The sequence below is a fragment of the Podarcis erhardii genome (genome assembly GCF_964252035.2).
Source record: "Podarcis erhardii genome assembly, chromosome: Z".
Taxonomy (NCBI): Eukaryota; Metazoa; Chordata; class Lepidosauria; order Squamata; family Lacertidae; genus Podarcis; species Podarcis erhardii.
Window position 1 is genome coordinate 22947844 of NC_138504.1, and position 11238 is coordinate 22959081.

Sequence of the window (11238 nt, forward strand, 5' to 3'; positions counted from 1 at the left end):
GAGACAGTGGAACATTTTGCTTAACTTCCTGACACTTCCCACAAAAAAGCAAAAGCAAACTTTTATTTTTCTAAGGCTTGCATCGATATTTGACTTGCCCCTTTCACTCCAAGCTTCCTGTCATTTGCTTGCTCATTGTGCGTAACAATTGTTTAGCTGGGAAACTTCCTGTAAAGTCTTTTTGTTTCTATTTTAAACCAATTCAAGTACCTTAGTTTGTTAGTAAATTGCAAAACAGAGTTGGCAATGTTGCTTTGTGTTTAATAATTCTGATTTTTATTTCCTTAAAAACATGGAGACACATTCTTAACCATGAGTGCTCTGTTTTCATACCTTAACAAAGAACTATATGTCATGCAGATTGCAAAGGGTTAAAGGAAAGAGAGTTTAACCCTACCCCACCATGCCACAATAACAAGGCGCTCCTGTTTGCTGTATCTGGGCACAGCAGCAGGAAAACTTCCCTGCCTAGGCGGGAAAGGCTTCTTCTATATGCCAATAAGCACACCAGTTCTTTGTTTGTATATTTTATTGCTGATTGTAGGCAGCATCCTTTGAGACTGCTCTTTTTGTAAGACCCAAAGGAGGTCTGTGTGTATATGGGAGGGGTCACATCCATACTGTACATTTAAAGCACACTTAATGGCATACTCAACTGTCCCAGGACCAATGGGGCATCCCATTCCCCTCCCCCCCCCACAAGAGCACAGCAGCCCATTTTGGGAGCTGCAATTTGGCATCGTGGTCTTAGCTGGGGGGGGCACTTTTTCGGGGCTACAATCTTCCACAGGTCATGTGACTCATGCTAGAGGACAGCCCCATAAGATGCCATCCTGGTTTTTGCTTCATGACATGTTGGAGGGGATGCTATACCATTTTAACAATTATAGCTTCTTTATAAAGAAACCAGAGGCCTTTCTTCTTGGAATAACAGGTTTGGAATTGCCCAAGAAAGATGTTAAATTATTTTTGTATGCCACAACTGCTGCTCGAATATTACTAGCTAAGAAGTGGAAAACGCAAGAACTACCAACTGTGGAAGAATGGCAGATGAAGATGATGGACTTTTGGGAGGTAGCCGACCTGACCGGAAGAGTCCGCGACCAGAATGAGGAGGAGTATCAGGAAGAACGGAAGGAATTTAATGACTATTTAGCTAAATACATTAAGTTAAATTAATTGGAAAAAGCTTGCAATTACCAGCTAGGCCTAGGATTTAAATAAGTAATGCGAGGAATTATTATATTTAATGCTGAATTGGGAAGAATGACTGATGTTAAGTGATTACGTTAAGACTTTAAGTACTTTGATTTGGAAAACCGTTAAAATGATATGCATTGAAATTCAACCAGGGGGATATGAGGAAGTCGCTTAACAATGTTAAGAAGATTAGTTTTAATAAGGTTATGATTTATGTTTGTCTGTTTATTTGTTAGTGTGTTTTTTAATTTTGTGAAAACCAATAATTTTTTTTGAAAAAACAACAATTATAGCTTCTTCCCCAAAAGTATCCCGAGAACTGTAGTATACCCTTCACAGCACTACAATCCCCAGCATCCTTTTTTTTAAAAAAAAATATTTTTTATTAAGGATTTTCTTGTTTTACAGAAGTGTAGTGCCTCGTATTTTTTTTTTCCTTCTTCTTCTTCCATGTAACGTTTTTACAAATCCGTTTCATTTGTTGAGGCATTAGGGGGAGAAGAAAACAGAAAGAAAAAAGAAAGGGGGGGTGGGGAGAGGGAGGATGGATGGGGGTGGGGTCGGGTGGCGGTGTTTCTGTTATGTTTAATGTATGTAGAGTTTGGTGTCAGCGTTGCTTGTGTTGTTCACTTGTGTTCCTTAACAAACTACAGTTCCTGGGATTGGGGGGGGGGCATGTGCTTTAAATGTATTTTAAATGTATGGTGGGGATGTAGAAAGAAAAAGACAGCCACAAGAGAGATACAGATAGTAGCTACACTGCCTTATCCTATAACCCACTGTGCTTGAGCTTGAAATTTGCACTTCTCTGAATTTGGCAGTATAGTGCAGTTCACCAGCTAAGTAACATGTGCAAAATGCATATACTATATAGTAAAGTGTGCACAAGCTTGTATAGATTAGTAAAAATAACATACAGAAAGCTAAAGCAGCCTTTCTCAAGCTTGGCTCCACAGATGTTGAACTACAACGCCCATCATCCCTGACCACTGGTCCTACTAACTAGAAGTGATGGGAGTTTTAGTCCAACAACATATGTGGACCCAAGCTTGAGAAAGGCTACAGTAAAGGATCACAGGATTGCATCCAAACACAGTTAAATTATCTGGAAATTATCTGGTTCCAATTCTTGCTGCATTTTTGTTTCTAAATACATTTGAAATGTAGCACCAAAATCTTTCAGGCCTTCGTTTTCGATTTTTTCCCCCCTGGTGTCCAAAGAACCACATATGTTCACTTGGCCCAGCACAGGCCATCTTTGGATTTTATTTTAGTGTAATTACTATCAACAAAAGTAAAAATATGAGCACATTTCACCCTTTAGAGCCATATAAGCCCAAAATACACAAAGAAAAATCATTTGGACATAAAACATCTATTTCTAACACTACAGATACATTAACACAACTTCAGCTCTCAGTGTTGCTGCATATACTTATAACTTTGTCACATAGCAAAATGATATGATAAAATATAAATCACTTTCCCAAAGTCTTGATGTCTTTCCAAAGATATTTCACCTCTTTTTCCCCCCTCTCTATTTTCCTGGCAGATCCACATGTCTTTAAAAGTTTTGTGTCTGGCAATTAAAAAAAAAAGTGGAGATTTCCCCCATCACCAGATACCCATGACATTTAAAAATACAGTGGTACCTCGGGTTACATACGCTTCAGACTACATACGCTTCAGGTTACAGACTCCGCTAACCCAGAAATAGCGCTTCAGGATGAGAACAGAAATCGTGCGGTGGCAGCACAGCAGCAGCAGGAGGCCCCATTAGCTAAAGTGGTGCTTCAGGTTAAGAACAGTTTCAGGTTAAGAACAGGCCTCTGGAACGAGGTATCACTGTATTAACAATTGTAAAGAAGTCACACAATCATGAGGGGCCAACAAGTTATCTGGGTAACTCAGCGTGCATGTCCACAGAATGGAAGATGTCAGGCCAGCATTCCTGCCCTGATTCCTAATGTTCTTTTTACGCTGCATTATTTGCTGTGCTACGTAATTGTTAATTGTGACATTTGGATCAATACACTGCCATGTCATGCCCCAAATTTCATCTTGTGATTTTTCAAGTTAATTGGTTTGCAAATGGATTCCCCACCTCCCTTCTTTGCTGGAAGCAATTAACACCGAAATGAGAACTTCCACTAGATTCTGCTAGATTTCCAGAAATCTAGCACCTGGACATGCAGGCCAACTGGTCAGAGTCTACCCCACCAAGGCAAGATGTGTTGCATCTCTACTTAAATTATAGCACATGCAATTTTTAGGCAAATCTGTTGTCTTGTCCTTTGGCTATCTATCCACAGTGGCATAGTGTGGGTTGCTGGTGCCATGGGTAGGGCAAGTGTTGTGCCCCCCTGGTGGCCTGGGCAGCTGGGGTGGTGGCACTCCAGGGGCCACATGCGGGGCACGTGCAGAGGGTGAACAGAGCCCCCCTCCAACAGGCTCCTCACCCGCTACCTCCATCCACCTGCTCACTAGACCTCCATTGCCAGGGTTCCATGTCTGCCATGGGGGTGCCTACTTGCACCCCATCAAAAATGTGTGCCTGGAGCCATGCCCCCCCATTCCTCCATGCTATGCCTCTGGTGATGCATCCCCCCTGACTGATGCATATGTGGCCTTTGGAGCAGCAAGCTTCCTTTCCAAAATACCATCCTCTTCAGCCTCCTGTCTGCTGATGTATCAGTACTGTGCAAGGAGGGGTGAAATTATAATCACCATACAGAGCCAGGAGATTAACTTTGTTTAAAAAAGAAGCAAAGTGAGAGGTCATTCTTCTAATTGCAGCAAGTAAGCAATTTAATGCTATTAGAAGTGCTGTGCATCTGGGAGGAAGTAGTTTAAACTGTTCTGCTTTGCATTGCAACAAATGGCCTTATCTGATCATTTAGCACTTTTGAAACACACACTGCGGGTGACCTACAAGCATCGGGGAGAAGCAGAAGAGCTGCTACAAGGCCTTTGGTGTGCTAAGCAAAATGACTTGATGGTCAAAAAATGGCATTGATTCAACACATGACCCATGCCGACTCCAAACAGCTGCCGGAGAAGCATAATGGTTTGCAAAAGATAGCACTTGGGTATTGCATGAGGTATAGCTGGCTCTCAATTAGGTTAGGGAAAAGTGCTCTTCAAGCCATTCTTCTTGCCATGTTACTGTAACTGAAACAATGAGCACTCAAGATGATCATCCTTAAACCAATTTATTTGTAAAGAAACCTGTTAACCCTCTGCTGGCTGATTAGGAACATTTTTGTGGAAATTCAAGCCACTTCTGTTGATTGCATAGGAACCTAGGAAGCTGCCTTATTATGAGCCAAACCATTGGTCCATCTAACTCTGTATTGCAGACCCACATTCAGTGACCCCTGACCAAGGGAGTGGAGGCCTAGACAAAGATAGGTGTAGCAAACTGGACAACAAAATGTCCTGGGATTTAAAATTGACCACAACTTTTATTGATTACACATGTAGGTAGGCTATGGCACAGGCATTAGGTGTCTGTCCATTATTAGCCTCTAGATGGAACATTCCTGGGATTATGAGACCTCCTCAAGATGCAGGTCTACTGAGGTGCCCTCCCAGGCTACTTCTGGAAGCTCTATCACCTGTTTGCCCCACGCTTGACTTCTAGACAGAGACTTCCCACTAGACCCCCCAAATGGGATATCCTAAAATCGCACCTGTTTCAGGTTGGGTGATGCACCACCTCATATTAGACTAAAAGATTCCACCCAATGCCTGGCCTGCCAAAAGTTGTGACTATTGCTATGGGGAAAGCAAAACAGGCTTGTTTGCAGGCAAATTCCTTCCTGGCTCTAAATATGGCAACCATCACTAAACCATAGTAAGGTCAAATTGCATGGTGCAAAAGGAAGGAAGGAAGGAAGGAAGGAAGGGAAGGAAGGTCTAGTTGAGGTTCCTGTATTGCAGAGCGTTGAACTAGATGACTCTTGGTGTTCCTTCCAACTCTACAATTCTATGATGAAATCTTTTTTTCAAAAATGGCCCATATCCCAAGTTCTTGGGAAAGGCTTTTGAACGAAACTTTTTTTGATAATATGTGAAAATATTTCCTCTTACACACCAGTGACTGATAAGAAGTTTTTAACTAAACAGTTTTATTTTTGTTGAAAGGCGGCTATCTATTTACATAATTATATGTTAGTATGTCACAAATTTTCCAATTTTTGTAACTGATAAAAAAGGCTATAAACTTAGCCAGCATGCAGATGAATTGGTTGAGAATATCCAGTCAGTCATATAAGAGGATTATTGGGACACATTCCCCAAAGAAGATTATTTAGAAAATCTTTCCCAAATACTTGGGACTAATTAGGGCATATTTGAAATGCCCACTCACAGGGTCCAGCAGTGGATGAGGTTTGCAGCCTGGCACGTGGTCCACCGTCCTTCCGAAGCCACGTCATTCTGCTGGCCATTGTTCCTCCCCCCTTGGTTGCCATGGTGCCTTCTGGGTTCCCGCCAAACCCAATTTCAAATTGTCCAATCCATGGCGGCCGGGGCTAGAGGAGCGGACTGTGAGTGAGCAGGCTTCACTCTTGTCCCCTGCTGACCCCAGCAGCACAGTCAGCCCCAGAGCATCCAGTCGACCCAGCCCTCTCTCTAATTGCAGGAATGCCTTACAGGCTAACTTTTCTCCTTTCCAGGTCCATGGGTGTTGCTACAGTTGGACGATGGTTGCTGTCTTTTCAGAGCCAGGAAGGAATTTTCCCTGCTCTGCAGGTTTTGCCTTCCCTGTAGCAATTGTCACAACTTTGGCAGTTTTAGGCCTTGGGTGAAATACTTTAGTCCAACCATCAAAGAAGGGGTGGTGTCGTGACTCACCAGTTTTGTGGAGGTGATATCAGGGTTCCCTGTTAGAAGAATCTTGAGGAGAGTTGCTGACGACAAATGCACAGCAGTTGGCCATAGAACTCCCCTCAGCAACGCGGAAGGGGGCCAGCTGTGTAAACGCATGTTTTGCAGTGTCCCCATATTCCCGATTGACCTTGTCTTGCCTCATTCCCCGAGTGGGGGGCTGAGAAGGATACATGCCCAATGCCTAAGCCAAGGTTTCCTACATTTGAATTTTTAATAAAGTTATGGCCATTTTAATCCCAAATATGTTGTCATGTGTTTTCCTTGATCTGAGGTCTGGCTCCCGGAATGTGTGGGGGCTGCACCTGGGCACCAAAAAACTTTGGCTGTATACACACCACAAATTTGCAGCAACCACCCTGCTGCACAAAAATATAATACTATATAAAACTAGTAGTTTATCCCTCACAGCGCTATTCCCAGCATCCTTGGCAGACCACAGTTCCCAGGATTCTTACAGAGGGTTCTTTAAATGTTTGGTGTGTACACAGACTTAATGGTTGGAACCAATCTATAATAGGTTATTCCATAGCATTATTGCTCACTGTGCTATTTGTTTTGTTGTCCATTGCCTTATTCTCATGTGTTTGTTCTTTAAAGCATATTAAAAGTATATGTTCCTATATATGCTGCTTGTGTTTGATACACAGAAATCTTTACTACATATTATTATCTTTATTTTTATTTATGCCTCACTTTTTCCCCTGACAGGGATTCGAGGCAGTTTACAGCTAAAATAGAAACAGCTAAAAACATAGGGAGTGGGGAAGCAATAATTTAAAATAAATTAAACATGAACACACACACACACACACACACACACACACATATATATATATATATGAGAATATGATCTATTAAAACATACAGGTCATTGCAATAAAATCCTCACAACATCCACCTTTTCCTTAAAAAACAATCATTTCCCAAAGCTTTTCAGAACAAGAAAATCTTCACCTGCTGGTGGAAAGACCAAGGCGTAAGTCAGTCCAGCTTCTCTAGGGAGGCAGTTCCAAAGTTTGGGAGCAGCCACCAAGAAGGCCCTGTGAGGATGGCAGGACTGAGAGAAGGGCCTTCCTTTAAGATGTCAGAGCCTGGATAAGTTCATATGAGGGAATAAGGTCTTTCAGATAGCCTGTACCTAAGCTGTACAGGGCTTTATGAAGCTCTGTATGTTGAATTGTGCCTGGAAATGTTGAATTGTACCTGGAAACAGACCAGTAGCCTGGAAGGCGTTCTAGCAAGGGAATTGTCTGCTCCCTAGAACCAGCCCCAGCTGACAATCTGGCTGGTGCTCTTTGAGCCAGCTGAAGTTTCTGAGCACTTTTCAAAGGTAGCCCCATGCAGAGTGTGTTACAGTAATCCAGACAGAATGTAACTAAGACTTGGGTGACCGTGGCCAAATCAGTCTGTATCCTAGAGTTCAGCCTTGCCCTGACTTTGAACCTGATATGTTCTCCAAAGAGAAGTAAGGAAAGTGGGACCCTTCGGCACTGACCCACTGCCAATGATCCTGAGGAGCTTGGCATTCCTGCCCGAGGACTGCAGGTCTCCACACCAGTTTCATAGGCTCTCGGGTTTAGTCTTTCCCCCTTCATCTCTCCAGCAGCAGCAGGAACAGAGGGGACAGCAAATAAAGCAGGAGTGGCAGAGTTATTATTGCCCAATTTGTGCCCAGTTACATGCCTTTGAGGCTATAAAGGAAGAGAGTAAATACAAGATAAGTGTGTACAGATAGGCAGAAAATGTGGAATTGCAAAAAAATAATAATGTTGTGCAGTAATGCGAAGCTTGAAAAATTGGGGGAAATTAGAGATGTTGGACAAAAGTGCTTATTAAGGACTCAAATGACAGGCCATGCCAGGGAAAGCATGTACCCAAATTATATAAGGGTAGAATGCACTCAGTTTCCATACTTTAAATAAACTGCCCAAATGGTATTAAAACCCTTCATTTGGGCCGTAACCTCCTCTTGCACACCTTCATCACTTTGGGCAGGAAATGCCTCATTGCATCCTTCTAAATGCCCTTAAACCACTCTTGATTTTGTACCTGTTGGTTACTGAATGAAGGCAGATTCATCAATGAATCATCGCTGTACAGCAGACAAGAATCACTGATTCCTATGAAGCAACAACCACCGACAGAGGGTGTAAACAAAGAGCAAAACTTGCTTTCTCTTCGTCCAGATTTCATTTGACTTTTTTAAAAACATAGCTTGGGGTGTCTGGTGGGGAATTTGCAGAATTGGAAAATCTGCTTTGAAAAAGAACAGCCCTGGGTATGCACATGGAAACACTGGTATGGATCAGGCCCTGATTGAGAGCCAAGAAGAGGTAGATCCTTCAACTCATATGCAGGATCCCAGTTTGAGCTGCTGCTTCTCTGAAGCAATAGCTGTCAATTAAGCTTCAGTCAATCTCTGCCCTGAGAACAAATGCCTTGGAATTCAGGAAATGTGTATTTCTCTCCTTTCCACAGCATGTTTGAAAGTCTGTCTGTCTTTACTCTAAGGCCCCAAGTAGTGTAAGACTTTGTACATGATTTGTTTTATGAATAATATTTATGCATGTATTATATTTTATACCAAACCGCCAGTCAGGTTATCCCCAATGGTTTACAAAGACATTTCAGTGAGAAATACCAGTTCTCTCTCGATATATCTTATTTCGTAGTGACTCACATGATCCAAAATGGCAGTTTTAAATGCTTGTGTTTGTGTGAGTGAATCAAGTATGTTTCTCAGGCACATTTAACCCAGGGCCTTGAATTTTGTCGGGGGGGGGGGGACTGGTTCAGCAGTTCAGGAGCCTTACCAGACTCTTTCTCTTAGCCTGCCTAGCCCAACCCAGAGGGTTGTTGTGAGGGTCAAACCTGAACTCCCTGGAGAAACAGTGCAGTTATGAATAACAGGGAAGTAAAAGTGGCTGGAGCAACAATTAGGAAAAGCATGGGAGGGCCGCCTCTTCTGAGGAGTCCTTTTATTGTCTAAAGAAAGATCCTCCCTTCATTTACATGTGAATGGGGCAGGCATGAGATAAATGACCTGTTATGTCAGGTTTGTCAATTAGAACAAATTCATATGGTCATTCTGTAAAGAGAGCAAAGATTGAAGAAGACCCTTAAGTCTCTAGCGCTTTATCACCAAAAGGCAATCAAACCCAGTCCATGGAACTTTCCACTGCTTAGAGTAATGTGTAGCGCTGGAGTTACTGTGGTGTAGCAATTACCAGGCATAAAACAGTGAGCTGGGGAATGAAACAAGATGGAGTAAATGAGAACATCACAACAGTCTGCAGAAGGACATAAGAAGCTGCCTTAATGCACATCGGGCTATTGATTCATCTAGCTCATCACTGTCTATATCGGGGTTGGGAATCTGTGACCCTCCTCAAAGTTTGTTTGTTTTTAAATACTTCCTGCCAGTGGTGAAATAGGCACAGAAAACCCATATAATGGACCCCACTTCTTCCTACAGAGAAGGAACTTATGATGGTAAGTACCAACATTCACATCCCTGCCCATTGGCTATGCTGGCTGAGCCTGATGGCAGTTGAACAACAAGTGGAAAGCCACAAGTTCCCATACTTGGTCTACACTGACTAGCAGCAGCTCTCTAGAGTATCAGGCAGGAGTCCTTCCAACCCCAGGCCTACTGGGAGAAATCAGGGACGGAGCCTGGGACTTTCTGCATGCAAAGCCAGCTCTCTCTCTGTCTCAGCTATTACCCTTTCCTTGAATATTATTTAAAAGCAAATAGGAAAACAGAACTATGAGTCTTAATCATCAGGAGGCTGTGCCTGTGGAGGCAAGAGTCTTGCTAAAGCAGGTCAAGACTGGCCCAGACCCCCAGCTATGGAGCAGCCTGCTAGGACTGGATGAGTTCTGGATGTGAGCAAACCCAGATCCTGTGATCATCAACTAAGGCCTTTCTTCATGTGTCCTTTTACAGAAAGTCTAGAGGATGGCAACACAATTGGCCTTTTCAGTAGTGGCTCCACTCTTGCGGAATCCGTCAGACAAAACATATTTCTTTTTCTGCCAGGCCTATCACCGGGTGCCAGAAGCGGCTTAGTCATGCTGGCCACATGACCCGGAAAAACTGTCTGTGGAAGCAGACAAATGCCGGCTCCCTCAGCCTTTAAAATGAGATGAGAGCCACAACCCCAGAGTCATTCGTGATTGGACTTAACTGTCAGGGGTCCCTTTACCTTTACCTTTGGGACGCGGGTGGAGCTGTGGTTTAAACCACTGTGCCGCTTGGACTTGCCGATCGGAAGGTTGGCAGTTCGAGGCCCCGCAACAGGGTGAGCTCCCGTTGCTCAGTCCCAGCTCCTGCCAGCCTTGCAGTTCAAAAGCACGCAGTGCAGGTAGATAAATAGGTACCGCTTCGGCGGGAAGGTAAACAGTGTTTCCGTGCGCTGCTCTGGCTTTGCCAGAAGCGGCTTAGTCATGCTGGCCACATGACCTGGAAAAACTGTCTGTGGAAGCGGACAAACGCCGTCTCCCTTGACCTTTAAAGCGAGATGAGTGCCACACCCTGGAGTCGTTTGCAACTGGACTTAACTGTCAGGGTTCCCTTTACTTTTACCTTTACCTTTAAAAACAAGGTTGTCTTTTAGATTTTTCTTTGTTTTCCTGTATGCTACTATTAAGGTATGTGTTTGTTTGTTTGTTTGTTTGTTTGTTTGTTTGTTTATATATTGTAAGTATTGTATATATATTATATATTTGAGCTACTTCAGTAAAAGGGGAAAAAGTGATCAATAAATTTAATAAAATGATAATACAGAATGTGGTGGAGGACCGTACTGGGGGATGTGGCTGTCCACATTCTTAGTCTTTCGGGGAGCCTGTCAGCAAGGATGAGAATGAGATACTAGAGGCAAACTTCCAGGAATGGTAAAGGTGTTAGGAAAAGCAGTTCTGAGAGCTGAAAGATGCAGCCTTGAGGAATAATGTCTTGTAATGTGATACCAAAGAAGAGAGCGCACAGGAGGAAGCAAGAACAGCCCTGTTGGAAAACAGTGACCTGGAGGCAGAAAACCCTGGAGCCGTAAGTGAAGAAAAACCCTTTACGCCAAGTGAAGCTCCGGTGAAGCTCTAAATGCTGTACTCTATCAGCCCCAAGCAGCATGGCCAAGGGCC